Source organism: Charadrius vociferus, unplaced genomic scaffold (assembly GCF_000708025.1).
Source record: "Charadrius vociferus isolate BGI_N301 unplaced genomic scaffold, ASM70802v2 scaffold14, whole genome shotgun sequence".
NCBI lineage: Eukaryota > Metazoa > Chordata > Aves > Charadriiformes > Charadriidae > Charadrius > Charadrius vociferus.
The window spans coordinates 1,500,407-1,522,886 of NW_009648876.1; the positions used below are offsets into that span (position 1 = coordinate 1,500,407).

At 34.7% G+C, this 22,480-nt stretch overlaps 1 protein-coding gene across 1 annotated transcript in view; it reads right to left on the reverse strand.

Moving 5' to 3' along the window:
- The window catches only part of LOC104288161 (chromosome unknown open reading frame, human C15orf41), a 99,530-nt gene that overhangs the window by 37,176 nt on the left and 39,874 nt on the right, over window positions 1–22,480 (reverse strand). The window lies entirely within an intron of this gene.

Consider the following 22,480-nt stretch of genomic DNA (forward strand, 5'->3'; position numbering starts at 1 on the left):
AACAAAAACATAAAACAAAAACCCCCAAACACAATCCCCCAGATAGCTTTTCAATATCTTTTAATTCAAGGAAATTAGATATTTCTTTGACAAGCCTTTTATAAGTATTTATATCTCTTCTTGTGTAAGAGCAAACAATCTTTTTTGTTATCACAAATAGGTATAAAATTATGTTTAAATACTTATGTTTTTCATAAACTTTGAGAGTCAATAACAATCACAGTGAGTTCTGTAGTTTAATTATATACCATGTAAAACTAAATTAGAAGTGCTGTATTTCAAAAGTAATTGTTAAAAAACAGTAGTAAAAGGATTTTTTTATCATGTTATAAAGGCTTTCTTCTCTTCATAATTATTTCTATTTCTTTCTCTGCAGACTTGCTCTTTAAGAAACTGGATTACCTAGGACTAAGGGTAATATTTGAAGGTGGAGTTTCTTTACTTCAAAAAGAGAATTAAAAACTCAGTTAAATTACTCCTTCTGCCATTAATGATAGGAAAAAAATAAAAGGTGTGAGATGTGAAAACTATGAATGTGTGAGGACAATTTTGTTTTGTTTTGCTTTGTTCCCGGCCCCCCCCCCCATTTCTGTGCTTTTATCCCTTGGCCCACAGGCTGCAAGAGGCTTTCCACTTTTGAATTCAGAAGGCAATGAAAAATTAAATATTAATTACTAAATAAATGCTAATATGTGATAATTATTTACATAAAATAATTTAAGTGGAAACAATGCTTTTATGGTTTTAACATATAACTTAATACAGTTATTCATTGTTACATATGGATAATATGTTTGTACCTCTATTTAATTCTACTTGTTAAAAATACTTTGAAACATTTATGTTGAAAGCCTGAATTTATTTTTTTGCATGGTGCAAGTTTGCCTTAGGTAAAAAGATGGGTACACCTGCAAAAGGTAGCAGGATTGTTGCCTGCATTTTTTTCCATGAAAACAGTAGATATGACATCATTAGTTGGGATGAAGTTCAGTTAAACCCTATGAAAACTTAGATAAGGAATACTGGACCATATTAAATTTCAGCAGATAGAGATTTCTTTAGAATTGTAATATAAAGGGGGGAAAGCAGTAAACTTGATTGCTATTCCAACTTCTCAAACTTTCTATTAACACTGAATAGTTCCTTTTTTTTAACTAATTTTAGGACATGGAATAGAAATTGGGACCTTTAGCCCCCACTAACATTATCTTTGAAGTTTTCAGTTTGTCAGCAGATTTCACATTTTTCTGGGATAAAGCGATTATGTGGCACTCATATTCAGGAATTATATATTGATAGGTTAAAACAAATGCTATCTCCTTACTAAAAACTGTTTAAACGTTCAACTTGGTATTAACATCCAATGGAAATCATCAACAACTCACAATGCTGATGTTTTAAATTATACAGTGTATTAGATTTTTTTCATTCTGATACAAACAACATATAGCGAAATTTACACAGTGAATTTTTGGTAACCATGGTTTGAAAGAAAAAACACAGAATATACATACAAGAAGTGTGAGAACAGTTTGTATATTGTCTACTATCCCAAGGTATATTCACGGCATTTACTTTTCTTAAAACCTCTTTCAACAGAGAAATATAGAACAGCATTTCTAGCAAAGAGTAGATTGAAATGGTATAAACATTTTGAAAATAAGAAACTTTGTAATCCTCATGTGTGTTTCATGTAGAAACATTTACAGATGCTACCTAGACATATGTGCAATAGCTGCTTTACGTTCTGCTGTTCTATTTCCAGGTTTCTAATCCACATCAGATTAATTTATGCTCACATTTCCAGAATCACAGGCATTTTTGAGTCGCTAAAATTCATTGTAAAACATGAAAAAAGTCAATTTAACTATTTTCATATTTTTAAACATGGTTAAAATTTGCATTTTTTTAAAGGCAAGGATAGTCATTGATATACTGTGATAAGAGTGACTCTAAAATTATTCTTTTTACTATTTGCCTTTTCTGATGTAACTGCTCATTTCCCCATTCCCTAAGTCATGCAAAACAAAAAGAAAAAAAAAAAGGCAAGCATTTCTAGAAAACGTCTTAATCTGGTCAAAATAAGCCTCTATGGCTTTGGTCCACAGAAGCTTTATTAGTTTCCTGGGCTCCATAGTGGGATAAACTATTTCATGCATGAAGGGATCAGCATTCCTTCTTCTAATCATTGCTATTGTACCCATTACAAAGCCCTCTGAACATCTCCTATGGATATCACATGCTATCTTAATCATCCCTCAATTAATAACTTTATACTCATATTTCAGTTCTGCCACTTCTACATACGTTGTCACTTGAGGATGATACTGAAGCCTTAACTGAGTATGTTGAGATTATAGTAATTTTTCCACCACAAATACATTCTTACACTGAAAGTGTCGAGACAGCAGTTTCCAATGAATAAGTGGAACAGCTTAATACACCGGGTAATCCTCTCATAGTGCCATGACAGATGTTGGTACCCCTGTCCGTTGTGACCATCCTGTAACTTTTAGAAGCGGAAACCATTTTCCTATGTGCTTTGATGCGGTAGCTGATATTGTTTATATAAAAAGTATCGGAAATCTCTGCTACCACCAGCTAAACCTTTAATATCTCAAAGCTGTTTTTTTATACACTGGGCGCACTATATTACTTTCTTCTGAATGTAATATAAGTGGACCTAAAGAGGAAAGAAAGTTCAAAGTCAACAATTTTTGCTTTAATATATTAATACTTTAACTCATTCGCCAATTAATCTTACCTGTCTCCCAGGTGAAAGTCACCTATACCTTTCTAGTCATCTTTCTCCCCACTTTTTGAAGATGGTGGGCATCAAACGCTAAGGGAAGTGCTAAAGGAACAAAGACTAACATCATGCTGAATGTTCTTACTGGCAGAGGAAAACAGAAGTACTATCAACTGAAGATTAGTATTCTCTTTATACTCAAAATCAGGGATGTACAGATTCTCAGAGGGTGAAAGGCACAGTATGACCAAATTCTTTCACAACACATTTTTAGCTAAATTATTCTCCTCTTGATACAATATTAAATCATGCAGTCTAAGGTCCTGCTGGGAGAAAGAAATAACTAAACTACATTTAGCTTTTTAAAAGCTTCCTCCTACCCCCATTCAATCAGCCCTTAATCTTCCAGGAATATCTAACCTCAAAATTTACATACTGTACAGTTTGACAAACAGCAACATCCAGTGTTTCCCAGGTAGCACCAGAAATCTAAGCAAAGTCTGCTATGCATTCTTCCAGTCTCTTACAACGTGTAAATGCCTAGCAGTTTTCCAGTATACGTAATGAATATAAACTTACACACAAAAGGCTTGTTTTCCTTAACTAATTTCTACGGACCACTTTGATACAGTCCAAGCACAGATGAGAAACACAGGCCCAGGCTACAAACAATAACATACTGCATCTACAACCGTAAAGCATTTATGTAATAAGCTGATGTTTAATAAATTAAGGATAAATGAAAACCAAGTAAAATGTTGCAGCAAAATGGAACCAGCAGAAAGGCAAGATGCGTGGCCCATTGAGACCTGACTAGCGTGCCGCAAGCTATTTAGCAAAAGAAAAAAAAAGGCGCTTCCCATTATCTGGTAGTTAGGCTTGTGAAGAAAGCCTAAAAATAGAAGAAAGCATACCTAAGAACGGAAGACCTATATACGCCATCAGATAAAGATTGGTAATTTTCTATTCATTGAAAGTGGGCTTTGACAAAAGTACAGTTTGTCGGGAGATGAACTTATGAATGGCTCATACACGGTACGGAACTTGGACATGGAAAGGAAGGACTTGAGAAAGAAGAGATTGCTTACGCAGCCCCTAAAGTAATCACTCAGAGAAAACATATGGGTGAATGTAAAAGACGAGAATCGAAGAGCAACAAAAAGTACGAAGAGAATTATACAACACCACAAAATTTGTCATGGAAATAACAGGCTGCAAAACAGAAAACCTAATTTTAAATTGGTATGGCTTTGAACTGGAAAGAAATAGAATTTTAGGACCGTAATACAGTTTCAATATGGTACAGCCTATGTTCACAGATAAGTTATTCATAAGAAGAGGGATTCTGCAAGAGTTAATGCTGCGGATGGCCATTCCCCAGCAAAATGGAAACACTATACAGGCAGCTTTCAGGAGCGGAATAATAAAGCAAAACTTTTAGTAAGTACAGCCTACATAGTTCTTAGACTGTTAAAAGGTATTGTGTAAAGTCACATAAAAAATTATAGAGGAAGAAAAGCCAAAATCACCATAGGTGACTACAGATCTAAAGATTATTATTCTGACATTGGTAAATACAAACACATAAGCTATTTTTGTCATCTGGTTTGCTTTAATCAAGAGCTAAAAATGCATTTATAACACTGTACACAAACGCCATGTTTATATCAGTATCATATGCAGCTTGCATGAAAAAGTATACATTAAAATGAAGAACAGCAATTCATGTAATGGTCAAAGACAACCAATAACAAAACCACCAAATTCCAGTTGTCAAACATAATTTACTATGTATATTTCTTCTCTTTTCTGTTAAAACAGTAATTATTAAAACTAAAGTGATACGGGCGAGTGTTTATGACTTCTTATTAAAAACCCTGACTTAAAGCAGTGTTCATTTAAGCTTAAGGTTAAAGAAAATCATGTAGAGATCTCTGTGCGATGGCCTAGTGACTTTATATCCTCTTGTCAAACCTCAGCAGTTTTATTTGTAGTGATACATGCCGGAGAAGGTTGGAGGTTAAAGTTGATAGGAGGGCCAACAGGAAAGCCAACCAACTTCTTTCAAAAGATTACAACCTTTAACATATTAGGATCTGTCGGCAGTTACTGCTAACTTTGTAAGTCTACATTTGTGTACTCTTCTGTGACCTGATCCCCAAACTCCAGACCAACGGGATTTAAAAAACCTCCTGCTTACTACATTCCTTCAATTATTCCTTCATAGTTTTCTTACTGTTTAAGCTATTAATTAGTTTTTTGATATTATACTGATGCTTAGCTCTTATAATTAGTTTTCAGTAGAACATTAACAGCCAGATAATTTTTTTTTTCTTAATTTTCTTCAGCCTAATTTTCTCTCTCACCTTGAAAATTGAAGAAAGGATTTCCTAATCTAGGAAATCTGACATTACATGTAATAGCAGCACAGCCTACTGGACTAAAGCTCTTCAGATTTCCCTTTCTCCCACTTATTTCGACATCGCTTCCTCTGTGACTTTCTTTCAAAAAAGTAATACAGATAAAAATAATGATAAATAAAACCACACAGAAACACTGAATAGTTGAGGTCAAAAGGGACCTCTAGAGATTGTCTAGTCCTGCTCCAAGCAGGGTGAGCTAGAGACAGTTGCTCAGGGCTTTGTCCAGTCAGGTTTTAAATATTTCCAAGGATGGAGACTTCACAACCTTTCCAGGCAGCCTGCTCCAGGGTTTGACAACTCTCACAATAAAAAAGATTTTTCTTATGTTTCAATAGATTTTCATATATTTCCCTTTGCGTCCATTGCCTCTTGTCCCAGCCCTGGGCACCAGTGAGAAGAGCCTGGCTCCATACTTTTTACTCCCTCCCATCAGGTATTTCTTTACATTGAGAAGACCCCCCCTGATCTTGCTGTTCTCCAGGGTGAACAGTTGGAGCTCTCTCAGCATCTCCTCACATGAAAGATGCTCCGATCCCTTCATCATCTTTGCGGCCTTTCACTGGATTTGCTGCAAGTTACTGTCTGTCTCAGGACTATCATGAATCTCACGCTCTATCTAATCACTTAATCTAAAGGACCAAATTATTACACAGGTCAAAATTCATACTGATGGCTGCTTTAATCTCACTTACACTGAGGACAGGGCAAGTTTTTCCACTGACTTCAAACAGAACTAGACTTCTGCTAGACAGATGATTCTATGTAAGATAATGTGTATTTACTGTATACACCCATGATAGCCATAAGACTATTTCAATACAAAATGCAATTTTTTTTAGTTACATGTCATTTGATAGCATTTAGACAATAAACAACTTTTCTCACACTATATCTGATACCTTTAACTTGCAGACGTACAGAAACCAGTCTGTAGTTATCCGCTACTGTAATTCTACAGCTTTGCATCTTGAAATTAATAACTACTCCAGAAACCCTACATGAAATATTATTGCTGCTGTAGAAGAACAACATCGCAGAAAAATCTGTTATGCTTAACTTTTATATTTTGCATAAAGGTAAATGCACATCTACGTCAAATTTATTTTTTCAGTGTCAGACTTGACTTCTAAGTTTCTCCCACTTCTCTGTTCCCTTTTTGAAAACCCAGAGAAGAACATTTGGCAAAAGCAAAGATTCTGCATTCCACATCTCATACCATTTAGCTGTTGCTACAATTTTAATTATGCAAAACTCAATGGGCTCTAATAAAATCTGACTAGGTAATTAATACTCTAAAACATACAGAGCGAGGTACTGAAAGGAATGTTCTACCCATATTCCCTCATGTCATAGAAAAGACTCATGCAGCACACTGTATTTCTCCATAGGTAGAAAAAATATCCCATGATGTTAACAGCTTTTTTCATCCCATCTGCAATTAACCAAAGAATCCTAACACATTCAATTGTTCTAAAAAGTTCATTTTTTTACTAGTTTGAGTTCAGACACATTCACTAGTGTGTATCATAGGAAAACCAGGGAGAGACTATTACAGTAAAGATGGAAGAAATATTTGTATCAACATCAAGGCACAACTTTAAACTATTATTTTACTGATACGCACAAAAAGTTCTATTATAACATTATAGTATTATGTTTAAATTTCGTATGTTACATTTATGTAATTCAAACATACGTACACTCATATTCTGAGATAAGATCTACATTACGATGCAAATGTTCCCCTGAGATCAACACATAAAGGGGATTCTCCCACCATGCCAATTCCCTAGAATCAGCCTAATTTTGTGGTCTATTCATGCCAGGCAGAGGGCAGAGGCTGAGCAGGTTAAGGGTCTTAGTGCCATCGCACCCTATTGGTCTTGTGGCAATTAAATAAATTAAATTTAAAAAAATCTACAAACAAGGGTATTAATTTTCAGAGCTCCACGTGATGATTTTACAGAGAAGGGCCAGAAAAGCACAGGACACAAAAGACAGTATGGTGTGCTTTCACAACAGGGAAAGTCTTTTCCATAAGATTGAGAATACAAACTGTTCTCTCTGAACTTGTTCCCCTGGACATTTTGCAGAGAAGCATGATTTGAGTGGTAATTTGACATGATTTGTATTTTTCCTAGAATCCTATCCCTTATCTCCTTAACACAAGCCAAAAAACATCTGGAACTTTATGTTGTTTTCATAATGTTTTATGCCAAAGCACAGACAGTACTCCTGGATTCTTTTTCTCTTCCTTGACACACTATAAATGGTGATAAGAAAATGAAAGTTATGAGAAGATCTGTGCTTAGGTTTACACTTTTACTACAAGAGTAGAGATTTTTATAATAGTGTATATACATACATTTGTATCTGTAGCGTCTTTTACCCTGAGTTAAGAAAACACCTTATCAATTTGGTCAATCAATCAAGTTTGACTTTGCAATATTTTGATGCAGTATCAGACTTTTGCAGGTAGTGAATTTTAAATATAGAATCAACAAGTTATTTGTTTGGGAGTACGAAAGAGATCAATGACGGAACGGAGATTCGAAGGTACATTTATAGCCATTAGAGCTTACCCTGTTCATTGTCCAGAGGCAAATGCATAAGAATCGTTGTTACTAAGAATCATAATGCATAACAGCGTAAATGAAGACCATTATTCTATCTTGGTCATCTTATTATTGGCATCATGAAAACCTCAGCTTGTACCGAGGCTAGATGTGCCAACTACTGGGCAAACACGTAAGGAGCTAGAGTCTGTCCTACAAGTCAGATTAAGCTTTCAGTCCTCTGATAATGCATATTTCTCTCTTGAATGTTGCATTTTGAAGTAGCGATACAAAATGTCTACTGCTTTTAATAAAGGATTATCATCAGTAAGGAGAGGTCTTTAGATCTAGGAAATGTAATTTTTAGCAAAAGAAAAAACATTTTAAAAATAACTTCATTACACATTAAAAAAGTAAAAATTACTGTCCCAAAAATGAGCATACTGGACAGTAGTAATTTTTATTCAGTGAGAGCTTAGCGTGCTTACCAAAGGTTACAAAAGTCACTACTGCAAACCACTCATCTCTGGTAGGACACATGGCAACAAAGTCATAAAAACCCAACTACACAAAACTTCAGTGAGCAGAAAACAAATGACTGGTAAAAAGGAAAAGCAAGCAAACTCAACATTTGACTTGAACTTTATTGGACTTAAAAGTCCAACAGAAGCGATCGAAACTAACAATTCTGCAGGAGCTCATCAACTGCAGACTGGAGAATATCAGATTGTAGAGTGTATTCTACAGAAACATTATCACATCTAATAGCCCTAACACGAGGAGGGGTGAGTGGGAAGAAAGGGACACATCAAGATGAAAAGAGAAAGGAGTTCAATGACAGCATGATGTGAGGCACTTCTTTCTCAAAAACACGCACAGCATATACAGAAAGGTTGCCAAAGCTAATTGTGCATGTGCTCTGCGATGCTCATGTAGTTTTGGGTAGTTCTCAGCCCTCGAGCCTCAGGAAGGCCAGCAATGAAGAAAATAGCTAGGCATTTTTGCCGAACAGTGCCACACATTTGTACATTTTCAGCAGTATCTTAGCCACCCTTCTCTCACTGTCATTGCCCAGTGTGTGATACAGAGGCTGTGCTACTCATTTGTGCTCCAGCTCAAGGTACGTGTGCAAGCAGAAAACAAACCCTTATTTTTCTTAAAAGAAAAATCACCAACTCCAAGAACAGGGATGATTTTCCATTTCTATGATCAGTCAGTGACAAAGCGAACACTGATACGAATTAACAATCTAAACTTAATTTACTAGAGGACGTAGCAAGGCCCTAAATATTGAAGTCAGATTTTCATTATGAACAAGTTTTATAATGTACTTGGGCCAGCAATTACAACTACAAAACTGATAGAGTTTTAACATTTGCTGAAAATGCACTTCGGTGAAGTTGATTTATCTGTTAAAAACCTTGCTACACAAAGACAACTTGCCTGCAGATTCATTTGGTACTTGGCTACGACAAACCAATTGGTTAATGCAATTGATGTGTGTGCACCAGGGTGAGAGAAAACAGCTTAGAAAAACTTCCCCAGGAAAGCACGAGGCTAAGCAAGGGAGCAAAACTACTCTAAGACAGCAGTCAATGTTGTTTATAAACCACTGCCTATCACATGCACGTTAAGTTGCTCCTTGTTTGCCAGAAGTGGTATAACTCAATAGTGCAGAACAAGTGCTTAACTACACTTTTCAACACACCACACAACCAAAACCATTACTAGCAAATGCAATTTTTGATTACATGAGAAGAAAAAAGCAGAAATTTGAAATATACTTTGGAATGTATTTTCACAGTATATAATATAAACACCTATGATGAGTAGGAGCCTACTGACTCTACCAAACAGGCAAATGAACTTCTGCCAGTATGTCAGTTATATTGTTCCATGGGTAATTGTGGTAACACAATTTTACATTAAGAAGCTAAACGTTCACCTTATTTAAAATAAAACAACCAACAACCAAACCAAAACCAACAAAACCAAACTAAAAAACCCCAAACAGGTAAAATCACTCAGTTAAGAAAATTTGAAATATGCTTTAATATGCTATCCATAGTCTGTGTTAAAAGCGAAAGGACATACATCTACACACACAAAATAAAGCTACCACTGCTGTGTGGACTGCAGAATATTTTCACAGCTATTTTTCCTCATCCTTGAAAACATACATTACTCCTAATACAGTAACATCCTGAAATTTTATAACATTTTGGATTTCTTTGAAATGAAAAGTCCATTTTATTGTTTTTTAATTAAATCTATTTCCCCGAAAGGTCTTTAAAGGCTCTACAAACTACCTTGCATTTTATTACTGCTGACAGTTATCTAAACCACGCTTGAATGCCCTCTTTATCCTTTAGTGAACAATTGAAAGATCATATGCTAAAAAGACTTGTGCTTTCTCTTCTTCTAGCCCTATAATTAAGGCATTTTAATACATTTCTTCATAGTCATTAAGAGAGCACAATGTTAAAAATTAATGAAATGAGACAATTTTGAGTTTAACGACCATAAATACATACAACATAAATTTGTCTCAATTGTAGATATGAAAAAAAGCCTTCTTGAAATCACATGATGAGATTACTGAATTGTCAAGATTTTGCTTTTGCTGTCTAAGGGTATTTAAATGATGTATGAGAGCCTGACAATACCACAGTGTTGTTACATAGCCTACAAGAGAGGTAAACATTTCTGTCAAACATTCAAATTCCATTGGTTTTAGTATGTTTTTGTTTACCTTATATATATGCCTATAAAAAAGTGGTATTGCTGGATGATGATGAAATGGGGGAGGAAAGAGGAGAGGAAGCAAGACAAAGACATATGAAGGGAAAAATGATCATAAGTCAATTGTAAAAAAACCTGACATATAATGTAAAATACCACTGTAATAACACCTACTTACAGCAGTACATTAATAATGCCTATAATAGAATAAACAACAAGATTTTCTTAATTTGGATTTTTTTTTTCTAAGAAACAGGGCTCACTATATTAATGTATCACACATTTTTGCAACAGACGTGTTAATAAGTGGAGGTTTTTTTACGCTGTGAAAGGAATTCAATGTTTCTAAGTACATCATCACCGCTTCTATATACACCAATTAAATACAGGGTGCAACTGTACGATAGCCATATTATTATTTTCAAAAGGCATTACTAATGAGCAAATTATACAGCTTATCTTTTAAAACTAAGTTAAGTTTTTTGAGGTGTAAGTTCTTTATGCTTTCTCAAATAAATGTTGAAAAGACACAGTGCAACAAAAAGCGAGAAGATTACAGATTTTTTTTTCTCCGTAAGACGGACACACACAAAAAAGAAGTTGCTCTCCAGAAGATTTTTTAGGGTTGTCAGACTGCTATATTATAAACAACCTTATTAGTCCTTTATAATTACAAGAGGTACCTCTGGACAAGATCGAGCAGACATGACAAATGCTTCTGACTTCTTTTTAAATCGAACCTGGAAGGTCATCGCTGAACAAACAGAATGCTGTACAACTGGGGCCATAAATTGTGAAAGCTAACAAAAAGGTAAGTTTTTTGATATTAAAAATTAAAATTATTCCGTTCAGGCTTTTCTGTATAAAACCCAAGAAATAAGAGGATAAAATAGTTTAAAAAAGATAAGTAGCTAAAGAAAAAGAAATCCTTACAAACTTCATTATCACACTTTTTCTTTCGACAGCTGAACCTGTATTTTAGTATTTATGCGATGTCTTTAAAGTAGTTGCTTTATTTTACAGATAATTCCCCAATGAGGATTTACCCATGTTTGCATTCACTTTTTTGTCAGCATTATGATGAAACTGTGGACAGCTAAAAAAACTCCAGTAAGTCTCAAATCTATGGGACTTGTTTGCTGTTATCCTGAAATCAAACCAGTCAAAGGATAACATACTACTGTGCATTTTTCCTGATATTTTTCTTCTGTTTTAGGATCATTTAACAGTACTGGTAGTTTTGGATTAAATTTAATTTGTATGGAGATAAACAGTAACTTAAGTGACTGGAACTGGAAACCAATTGATGGATCTCACTTTTAATCTCGTATTTCAGCTTGGAAAGGCAATGTAAGGATTGAATTAGAAAGCTGTAAACTCTTGATGAGAATTAGTGGTATAAAACAAAAGAAAATGAAACCTTCAGTTATTTTCCTTACAGTTAGGCTGAATGAAATTGTAAATCAACAAAAGATTTGGATAGCACTCAAGTCAACAGCTTTACCTAATAAAAGTTCTAACAGAGCCCTGAGCATGCCATTTGAAACAAATACGAAATAAATATGAAATATGAATGACTTTAAAAAGAACCATATGAAAAGCAAAACAGTAAAATCACCAAAATTCAAGCAAAGGAAATTTGAACTGAAATGTATGATGGGCAATTAAGTACCTATTTTGACAATTCTAAGTGGTCAAGTTTTTAAAGTATGACACAGAAACCTTAACCTATCTATATATGAGTGATAAATGAGGCATTTTGTGTCATTACATTCCCATAAATCACTTTCTTTAACTGCTGATGGCTTTTATCAGGTCTAACCTTTTCAAGCTTCTATCAGAGTGCTAACATTTTCAACTTTGACACATACGCAGTTTACAAATTCTGCAGCTGATTAACTCTGGACAGAAGCTCACTGCCATCATTGTCTTCTTCAAGTTGGGTTACAGCTTCTACGTCTCAAAAACTCACATGCATCCTTCGTATGCCAGAAAATCTCACTTAATGCACTGGGCTCTGTTGCAAAGGGTGCAAGCTATTTCTCCTTTTGAAACAAATAAATGAGAATATACTTTCAAAATTACTCTTTTACGGAGAGCCTGAAATACGTATACTTTTCAATATTTTAAAACCAAGTAAATAGTACATTCCAATTCAAGAGACATAAACAATGTGATCAGTTTTACATGACTTTATAATTTAAACAAACGTGAGATCAAATTAACTCAGTTACACAAGATGTTGTGGTCAAAGTCTCTAAAGTAAGGAACAATAAAAAGTTGAAAAAACCCTAACTATTGCAGTGTATTTTATATGTGATATTACAAAATATTGCAATTATAAGCTGATCATGATCACCGGCCCTTAAATCATTTTGTGGGATCCCTTGCTAAATTTCTCTCTGAACTATTTTGTAAATTTCAAATATTATAAATGGCAATATCTTGAAATTATAAATGTCAAAGATTCAATTTCAGCATTACAGCACTTAGAACACAAAATGAATTTAACCATGATAAACTCAGAACACAAGTTTTTGTGCAACACCAGAAAAGAAATATAGGAAATAATGTTTTATCGTGCATATTGAACCCAAAGATTTCAAGGAACACTTGCTTTCTGTAGGAACTAAAATGAAATTAAATATTTGCACGACACTCAGTTTTTGCTACAAACAGCTGATAAAATAGCTGACAAAAACCCATCTAGGTGTCTGTTTTCAAAACCATTTTAACTTACTGTACTACTCCAACAATGAGAAGCCAGCAATACAGTAGTTCTTTCTGCCTTGGTAGCATCAAGACACAGGACGAATGGTAGTAAAGCTTTACTGTAAACACCTGCATTTTCACCATTTTTTTTGATTTAAAAATGTGCAGAATATAATTTAATTCAGATGTATTTCATCTGTTGAAACAAGCAGTGAAACATTCATTGAAATGCATTTACAAGATGTAATTGATCTAGACACTGAAACAAAGCTCAAGTTTAAAGAGATACTGTCTTTAATAATACTAGTCAGACTGAAGAAATTTTCATGTTGGCTGTGTGACCACTGGAAGCCTGGTACTTCAGATGGCATTAGTTTTGATAAGAGCTAACTAGACATCAGACCTAAATAATGAAACCTGAAGAGACAGCCTTGGACCATCCAAATAGGAATGTCCGCAGAGGCTCTTGTGCAGTTGATTGTCTCTTGTTGATAAACAACACATCTTAGAAAAACAGTGGGATGACGGACTAATTTTTAAACCAGCCTTGTAATGTCAATATTTGAGGCCTATCCATGAAAAATTAAAAAGTTCTTTATTCCACTAATAATGTCACACATCACAGAAGCTGTGCAGTTACGCTTTGACAATTCAGATGTAAATCTTGGAATGTCTGTAAGTATTCATGACAAAGGCATATTTATCATTTAAAACAAAAGGACATGATTTCTTGATGTTCATATCACAGACTAGTGATGGATGAGAGCATGCTAATCAAATGACAAACCAGAAGGAACACAGATGCTTGCTATTTTGATTAGGAGAGGGAAATGAAGATTCCTTCCTAAATTAAGATATAAACATACTAAAATTATACACACAAATCTATACATAACTTTGTATAACACACTGTGTATGAATAGGAGCTTGGTATGTTCTCAAGCAGACACGCTACAAATACTAACTAGAATAACTGCCAATTTACTTAAGGTCAGAAGAAGCCACATATAGTAAAAAAAAATAAATCAAATATTGGCTTTGATCAATTCCAGTTAATTGCTTATGAATTTATACATTCAGAAGCATTTTTAGCTTTCTTATATTTAAACACCCAAAGTAATAAGGGAGAATCATTTAACCTTTTTTTTGGTAATTTGTTTCCTACTGCCTTAGTTCTAGGTTTAAATTATGCTTACGTGCAATTACACTTATGTAATTTAAAATTGCATAAAATCAATGTAAACATTACTGAAAACTAAAACGTAGACTGTTTATGTGGGATGCACTATTGCAAGAGAAGTGCGGAACTTCAGAACCAAATTTTTATTGTAAGCTTTTACATTTTTGATACTCAAGTCATCTTATTTCAGTGCCCTGCCTTATGCGTCCACAAAATGTATCAAGCTAATTACTCATGTTTAATAAGAACCCTTAAACATCATGAACTTCGCTTACTAAGCATAAGAGTCACAATTACTGTCAGTGAGACAGCCAAACCTTTGTTAAATCTGTAGATCCACATGCAGTGGCAATGTCCAGTGAGGCCCAATGATAATTTCACAAAGTAATTGTCAAACATTGATAACATCCAACTCCTTGAAATCCATCTTTCTCTTTCTCCTTTAAAGAGGTAGTAACTTTAAAGCAGATCCCTCTGATACCTCTTCCATTAAAATTCTGCAAAGAGTGAACAACTTTTTGATATCCTCCTAGTTCTGAACAGAGAAAGAAATGCCACTTTGCTAACTGGAAAACTATTCATAAAACGTACTTTTTTTACACCTTGCTGTAGTTATGAAACCTACAAATCCAGTACTAAAAAATGAAAATATACTGTAATCCAGAGTAACTGCATTTCTTAAATAAATGAGTCCCCGGCATATAGTTTTCAAGAATTTACAAGAAGAAACACTTTATAATCTACGGAAAAGTATGTCATTGAACATCAACTGGTGACACAGAGGGGGAAAAAAGATATTAAAAGGTATTAAAAGGATTCTTAATGCAAAAATACTTTTATTATTGTTAAAATAATTTTTACCTGACCCTTGGAGCAGAAATGCATTCAAAGTCAAGAATTATATTATGCCTGTTTGAAGCGTGGCGTTTAAAAAAATACACCGACACCAACAATCATTCTGCTCTGCTACTCAGAGGCCCCAGTAAGACACATCTGATGACGTACTTAATGCAACTTATCCAAACACCCTGAGTGCCTCCTTTACTGCAAGATCAGTGTCCTAGGAAAGCAGATTCTCGTGCTCCGGCAACACAAATCCGTATTGTACAATCTCCCAGAATAAACATAATGTAGGTAGTTTCAATATAGGCTTTTCAATTTCATCTTCAGTCGAGAGAAACCGCCCTCACAGAGGCTGAACGGTAACTTGGGACTCCACAGTGACACTGTATTTCTTTTTGCCTAAGCCAAGATTTCCTAGACACAAGGAATTTGTGCAACTGTGTGTAAATGGGACTGCTGTCCATTACCCGGCCAGGGACTACTGAATCTACTCATTTTATACTTCAAACTTCTCTTAGATCGTACACTAGCCTCACCAGTCTCATGTTTTTACGTGCTTTATTTCCTGTGAGTCCTATCTGTAACCAGCTATTGACATTAGTCACTTTTTTCCTATATTAGTACAAATAGTTTTATATTCTATATATAGTAGTTTATCATTTAATATATTAAAGGCTGCTTAAGACACAACTAAATTCCTCCATCTCTTGGACCTTTTTTGAAAAATTTACTGGATGCCCAATATATATAATATTCAATAGCATGTGAGAATAATTTTTATGCAACTCTGATAGTTAGAAAGATAGATAACTCAATTATTAGATCATCTATCAAAATATTCAGATGTATAAGAGGCTACTAAAAAGATTGATGACTGAGAAAGTCCACTGATTCTCTAGCCATCATATTCACACATTTGGCTAGACAACATTTTTCGCTGCCTTCACAAGCAAGCTTCATTACCCATCACTCCACTGAAAAGAGTTTATTATGAGGCTGCCATCTTGGCAAGACTATTATTTAGATGATAAATGTTGGGGGAAGAAGTGTGTCTAGATTTTTTTTTTTAAGATGAGCTTTTTGACAGATAAAACAAACAGCATCTACATTTCTAATTAACTTAAATTTGGCATATACAAATACAGGTCAGTAAAGCTATGATATGCTACTAGATTATCTTCTGTCTGAATCTTGCCCTTAATTTGTAAAATGTAAATTAACTAATTAGAAGAAAAGCAGCATTATTTGTGACAAAATGCTTCTTCTACTTCTTTGCTTTATGACATTTATGATCAACTGTAGTCTTTCATTCTAACTTCTAATAGATGAATAATTATGCTCATACTAATTCATTAGGCCTTTAGTATTTTAAACCAAATGAAAACTTGAGATTTCTGAAGGCAAGGAAGCACAACCCACGACAACACGCAGCCAAATTACATACTTGCCATCTTCTCTTCATTTGCAAGATTATGCTGTTTACACATACGTCGCATTAATATAGGTATGAAGGTACCACTTTCAATACTCAAGTACCTGGCTCAAAGGAAAATCTGTTTGTATTCCTAAAATTTCCTTGAAATCTCTGTATCCTTTCTGTGCTTGATGTAGGAATAATAACATACTTATGCTTTGTTCCTTAGTATTAAGAGTTAAATTTTGCTTTATACTCCTACCACCCTCCTCAACTCTCATTTGAAATGGATTAGACTAGCAAATATAGAATTACACGAAGGAAGGGGGAGTTGGTCATTCTTGAGTTTCAGCCCAGCAACTTGACCTTGTTAAATAAAAAATATATGATATCATAGTTTACAGGAAGGGATTCTTTTTGCTTTGGCTTGGTTTGGTTTTAACTATTACTAGACAGATAAAGACTCAACACTAAGAAATACATTGAAAATGTCAGATGTAAATGTCAATTAAAAATTACAAGGAATTCTGAAAGGTAAGGTCTGTGGGGGGTTGACATTCTTTGACATAGTAGAGTGTCTGCAACCAGGCCTTTGGCAAGCATAGCAGGAGCTATGCTGTCAGCTCTTATCGTACATAAACTTAGATGCTTGTCTAATCTGAATGAGAAATACCAGGAAAATTGGAGCTGAAGCCTTGCAGTAATGTGTATGGAAGCTGAAAATGCTCTATCTGCACTACATGAGTCTCCTGTGACATGATAATATTTAAGACAGTACAGAAAAATATAAGGAAAAAATAATTTAAACAAAGCTACGTAGTGCTTCATTTACTACTTTTTAAGCGAGAATGTAACAATCTAGCAGTGAAAGAGGCTTAAGTAATAGAATTAAATTATAAAGAAAAACCCAATTTCATATCCATATTAAATACAATATCTAAGGAGAACAATGCATGAAAATATATACTTAATTAATATCAATCATTCAAATGTAAATGTGAGTATGAATATAGTATGGTCTGTTCTTTCTTTGCTTTGACATGAATTAGTATTGATACAAAATAAAACAACCTACAATGCTCAGTCAAACAATTAACATTATGGCAATTCTAGGCATGAGCCATGGTCTCAATGGAAAATGTCTTCGTGCTCCGTTATTCAATCACTTTGTTAAAGAGGGGATGACTGGTAAAATCTAAAAACATTACTTTAGAGCTAAAGTAAAAACACACTTTTATTTTTCATAAACTACATGTTGACTTCTATAGTGTTCATGTGTCATGAAATAAAGATAACCATGGTTCTTGTCAAATGCTGTTGGAAATAAGCTAAATGTATCTAGAACATTTGTGAAGGGCAGAGGTATGCCTATATATGTGTATGTATGTGTGTGAGTGTACACATATATCTCCATTTATCTCGCAGAAGAACACAGAATTTTATCACCTTCACAAATTAAACTACTGAATCAGTAAACTATCAGAAAATGACACTCTTCACTGCTTTTGATTCTCTTCTTTTCTGTAAACAAATGTGTCTTACTCAGTGCTACTAACGTTAGCAAGTTAGAATGGCAAATTTTAAAAAAGTGAATTACTTTTGAAGAAACTTATCTATATATAGTCCTAAGTGGCAAAAATCATCATAAACTCTCTCTTCTATCTACATCCATTTTTGTTTAAGATTAATTTACTAATTCAAGTGGAGCCAGGAGGGAGCAGAGTAAAACCCAGCATGTGTGAAAATCTACAAGCTAAACAAACCCTAAGTCCCTCAGTGTTGCAGGAAGGTCAAAACCTTTCAGCATTGTACCAGTGTGTCAAAATATGTCAACAAACCATCATACTGCAAGAAGAAGAATGACCTTTCAGTTCTTTATGTTTGGGCTGCCAATGAAGCTTTGGATACAGGGTATGCATGAACAGTTTTCCTAGCCACTTGACAAATGCAACTCCCAAGGTTTCCTCCAAGTCAAGTTGTTATACTACTGGTTTTCAACTCACCAGTACAACTTTTTAAACCATTTGCAATTGGAGAATATTGATCTTGGTATAGAACAGACATCCATAAAAATACGGCATAACTCCCTCTTCCCCAACCACCTACAATCAGACAGCAATTATTACTTAAACAGTCTTCACAGTTACATGTCAAACCATTTTAAACAGCTGAACAGAAAAAAAAAGCATATTGTTCTGATGTTCTGATTCAGCCTTTGCTCACATATGATTCATCGTTACAGTCAAGTACAAATGAATTTGAACAGAACACTCTTCCCAAGAAATCCTAAGAACACATCGACTTTGTTTGTGACTGAAATACAATCCTTTGCATTGTTTCTGTTCACGTTTATCTGAAATAAATACCTTTTCTAATCTACAGGACTCTGATAATTTTACTATAACTGTTATTTATAAATGGAAGTCTCAAGATCAGACATAATGTATTAATTAACAACACATTTAATCATGAATTTAGGCTCCCTTTTAAAATTCCTTATGGGAAACTTGCTTCTATTTATTCTTTCAAAAAAGCAGAAGCACAGGACTAACAACATTTAGAATACAAGCAAATGGGGGAAGGAATTTAGTACAGGGATGACTTACCATTCTTATTCAAAGAGAAGATGAAATGCTTCTCTTTCACTGTGCGAAATTACCTTTAGTTTAATATCAGTGTCAAATATGACATTTTCCTACGGTCTTCCTCACATATAGTAAAGTTTCTTTAGCTAATAATGGCGTCAAGCTTTCTCCTGGGACTCTCCAGAAATTACATTCTAGAACGTACATATGCCTTCGCCAGGCTTGCAGAAGATAGGAAATGTAAATTACTGTATTTGAGTTTATATCTTCTTACAGCAAGTCACTGACAGTGCACCCACTAATTACTATTCAAACCGTGTGTTGCTGATCTCTATATGCCTCTTAGAAAACAGGAGTCATGCCTATCAGCTCTGACTAACAGACTTTTACAGCCAGGACTCCAATTTTTAATTTAAGTTAGAAAAAAAATACAAAATTAGACACTAGGAGAAAAAAAGAAACAGCAGCATTCATTTAAATCCTAAAATAATTTACAGCATGTTCTCAGACCCTGTTTTAAACTACAATCTGTGTTACATCCTGCTCATGCTCTCCAAATTACCTTTGGTCACATAGACTATTCAACAGTTTTTATTCTCATGGTTACAAGAAATACATCAATGTAGGACAGTGAACAACGAAAAGTGTGGTATCTACTACACATGCACAAAGCAATTATATTTTGCACATGCAGTTGTCTTGTTTACCCAGTGGCAGTGAAAGCTATAGCCTGCTCAGTGGATGGCACCACTTTGAAGGAACAAACATATTGAGGGAAGAGATTCTGCAAGTACATGAATCATTTTACACTAAGTTTGTTCAGTATATAAAATAGCTTTTTTCTAAAACATCACTCTGCAAAATCAGTCTGGGAATATGCAAGACCAAACTTGCCTTTTCCTGTTTTTTTATTATTGAAAATTCTCAATATCTAAACAGCACCTTAAATTACAACTGTGCAAACCCACTGACAAGGTACACTTTGTACATTTTTAATGTGAAGCTTAATTTGAAGATGAGGTTGCAGTGCAGCACTGCAACTGAAAATTGCTTAACAATACCATTGATGTATGAGCCATAAAAAACCTTGCTAAGCTGTCCCTGCAGAACTCGGAGTAATAAAAAGGTGTTCTTTTGCACCGAGGTGAACAGACATGGTTGACTGCATCTAGGGAGCTGTTCTGTTAAATGAGAAAGTGCCATTTCTTTCCTGTCAGTACAGACCAATTTAAGACACTCACAGACTTAGTTAGCACAGAGTACAGGATTTAATGAAATACACACATAACAGCAACCAAACCACAGCTACGTTCAAAGCCTTCAGTCAGATTGTGTGCAGAATTAAACTTACATCTATGACAGACATGGGGGAAAAAACCTAGAAACTTTTCCAGTTTCACTCCTACTTTTCAAGCAAACAATAAAAAAGCTGTATGGAAAAGGTCTAAAACCTCTCACCTTCATTCCTTTTAAAGTATCTAGACACATACTTCTATCCACATCTAACAGGTGATGTTACAGGTTTTCTCTCCAATTTCACTTTGGCTTTAAGTTCAACCAACAGATCAGGTTTACAAAACCCTAAACTATCAGCTGAGTGTCATGACATGTCTCTTGTGAACTGCTGATGCTTCTCCAAGTGATTCCTCCTTCAAGAGGAAAGGAGACACACAGGTGCAGTGAATTGACTTGAGAGATCCATGAATAGGCTGATTAAATCATACAAAATTGATTCACAGTTTGTGCAGCTACACCTGTGTCCTTTCAGAGAGCAATGAAAAGTTAACTGTCTCACCTAAATGCAACCTTATCTGCCAACAAGGGTTTACTAACCCAATTGTCAAATTAGAAGAAGCTGAAGTAACTCAGAATTCATTTCAGAAGATGTTGTGATACTGTTAGTTTGACCAAGCAAAATTAAAACTAACAGGATTCGTTCTTTAAAAAAAACCCAGAGAAATCTGCCTAATTTCCGTATTTAAGCTATCACTAAATTCTGGATTTGGGCAGTCACAAATCTCACTAAGGAGATTTCTAGTTTCCTTTATATGAATATAAAGTCACTATATTTAAGAATCAACAATTTTTGTAGTTGTTTTCAATATGAACAGCTATAACAGAAGATTTGGCAAAATCTCAAAGCTACTTCCAAAACAGTCTTATTGATACACATATCAATCCAGAGTAGCTTTTGCAACATTAAAGGTACTTGATTAACAGCTCAGTGAGAGATTTAATTCCATTTTTGAAGTTGCGATATTAATTAGTACATGATAAAATTAAAACAAAGTTAGCTATGTCTTGGTTTCCTGATAAAAGCATAAGAGAAGTTTCTCTCGGAAATGTCAGATTCAAATAGTACACAATATTCTCAAATATTTTACACATTTTATAGTTCAAACCAAAACGTGGATAGTCATTTTGTTCAGCACAAAAAAAGGCAGAAACTACAACTTCACCTTTGCAATAGCAATTTTACTGCAAACAAAAAGATCAGTGCCTTCAACCTACTTGTCTGCTCAACTTTCACCTCATCTCAACTTAGTATCTGTGTGCTCATGTTATCTATTTAGAATTCACTTCTTGGAGCTGCTTTTTCTGATACCATCATGGATCCCTTCAAATGCATCCTTTCTCCTCAGAAAAGATATCAGTCAGTACATCTAATGGCCTCCTCCCAGCCTGAGCTGCTCCATCTCCTCTTACTTACGCTGATGTGCAAGTTCAGCACCATTTGCATCAGATTCTTTCCTGCCATTCTCACCATTTGCCTAGATATTGTATATACTCAAATTTCTTTTTAAGTCTTGTATTCTGGTTATAAGCTTCACAAACTCATTTCTACCAATTTCCTGTAGTATAGTATCGTTATCGAACAACTGACAGTCTTCCTGAGGTTCCCATTACCTTGATTCAATTTTTCCAAGTTACTGCTTTCTGGGAACGTCAAATAAGAGCAGGTCCTTCTCATGGTTATCAAGAACGTTGCTGCAGAGCATAATTCCGAACTCTGACAATGTTATTCTCAAGATTTGGTCTCCCTTTCTCTGCTGCCTCCCATAGAATCTGCCTTTAACGTATTTCCCAAGCTAAGGCTAGCTATTTTCACCCCGGCATTGCCCATATTTAACTGAAATACTAACAGTCACCAGACTAGCCTCTGGTGTTGGCACACGTTGTCTATTTGTTGCACGTTCACGCGTTTGTGCCATCTTCTCCACTATCCCTCAGATTTTATTGATGCTCTCTTGTGAACACTAAAGACTTCTAAATTTAT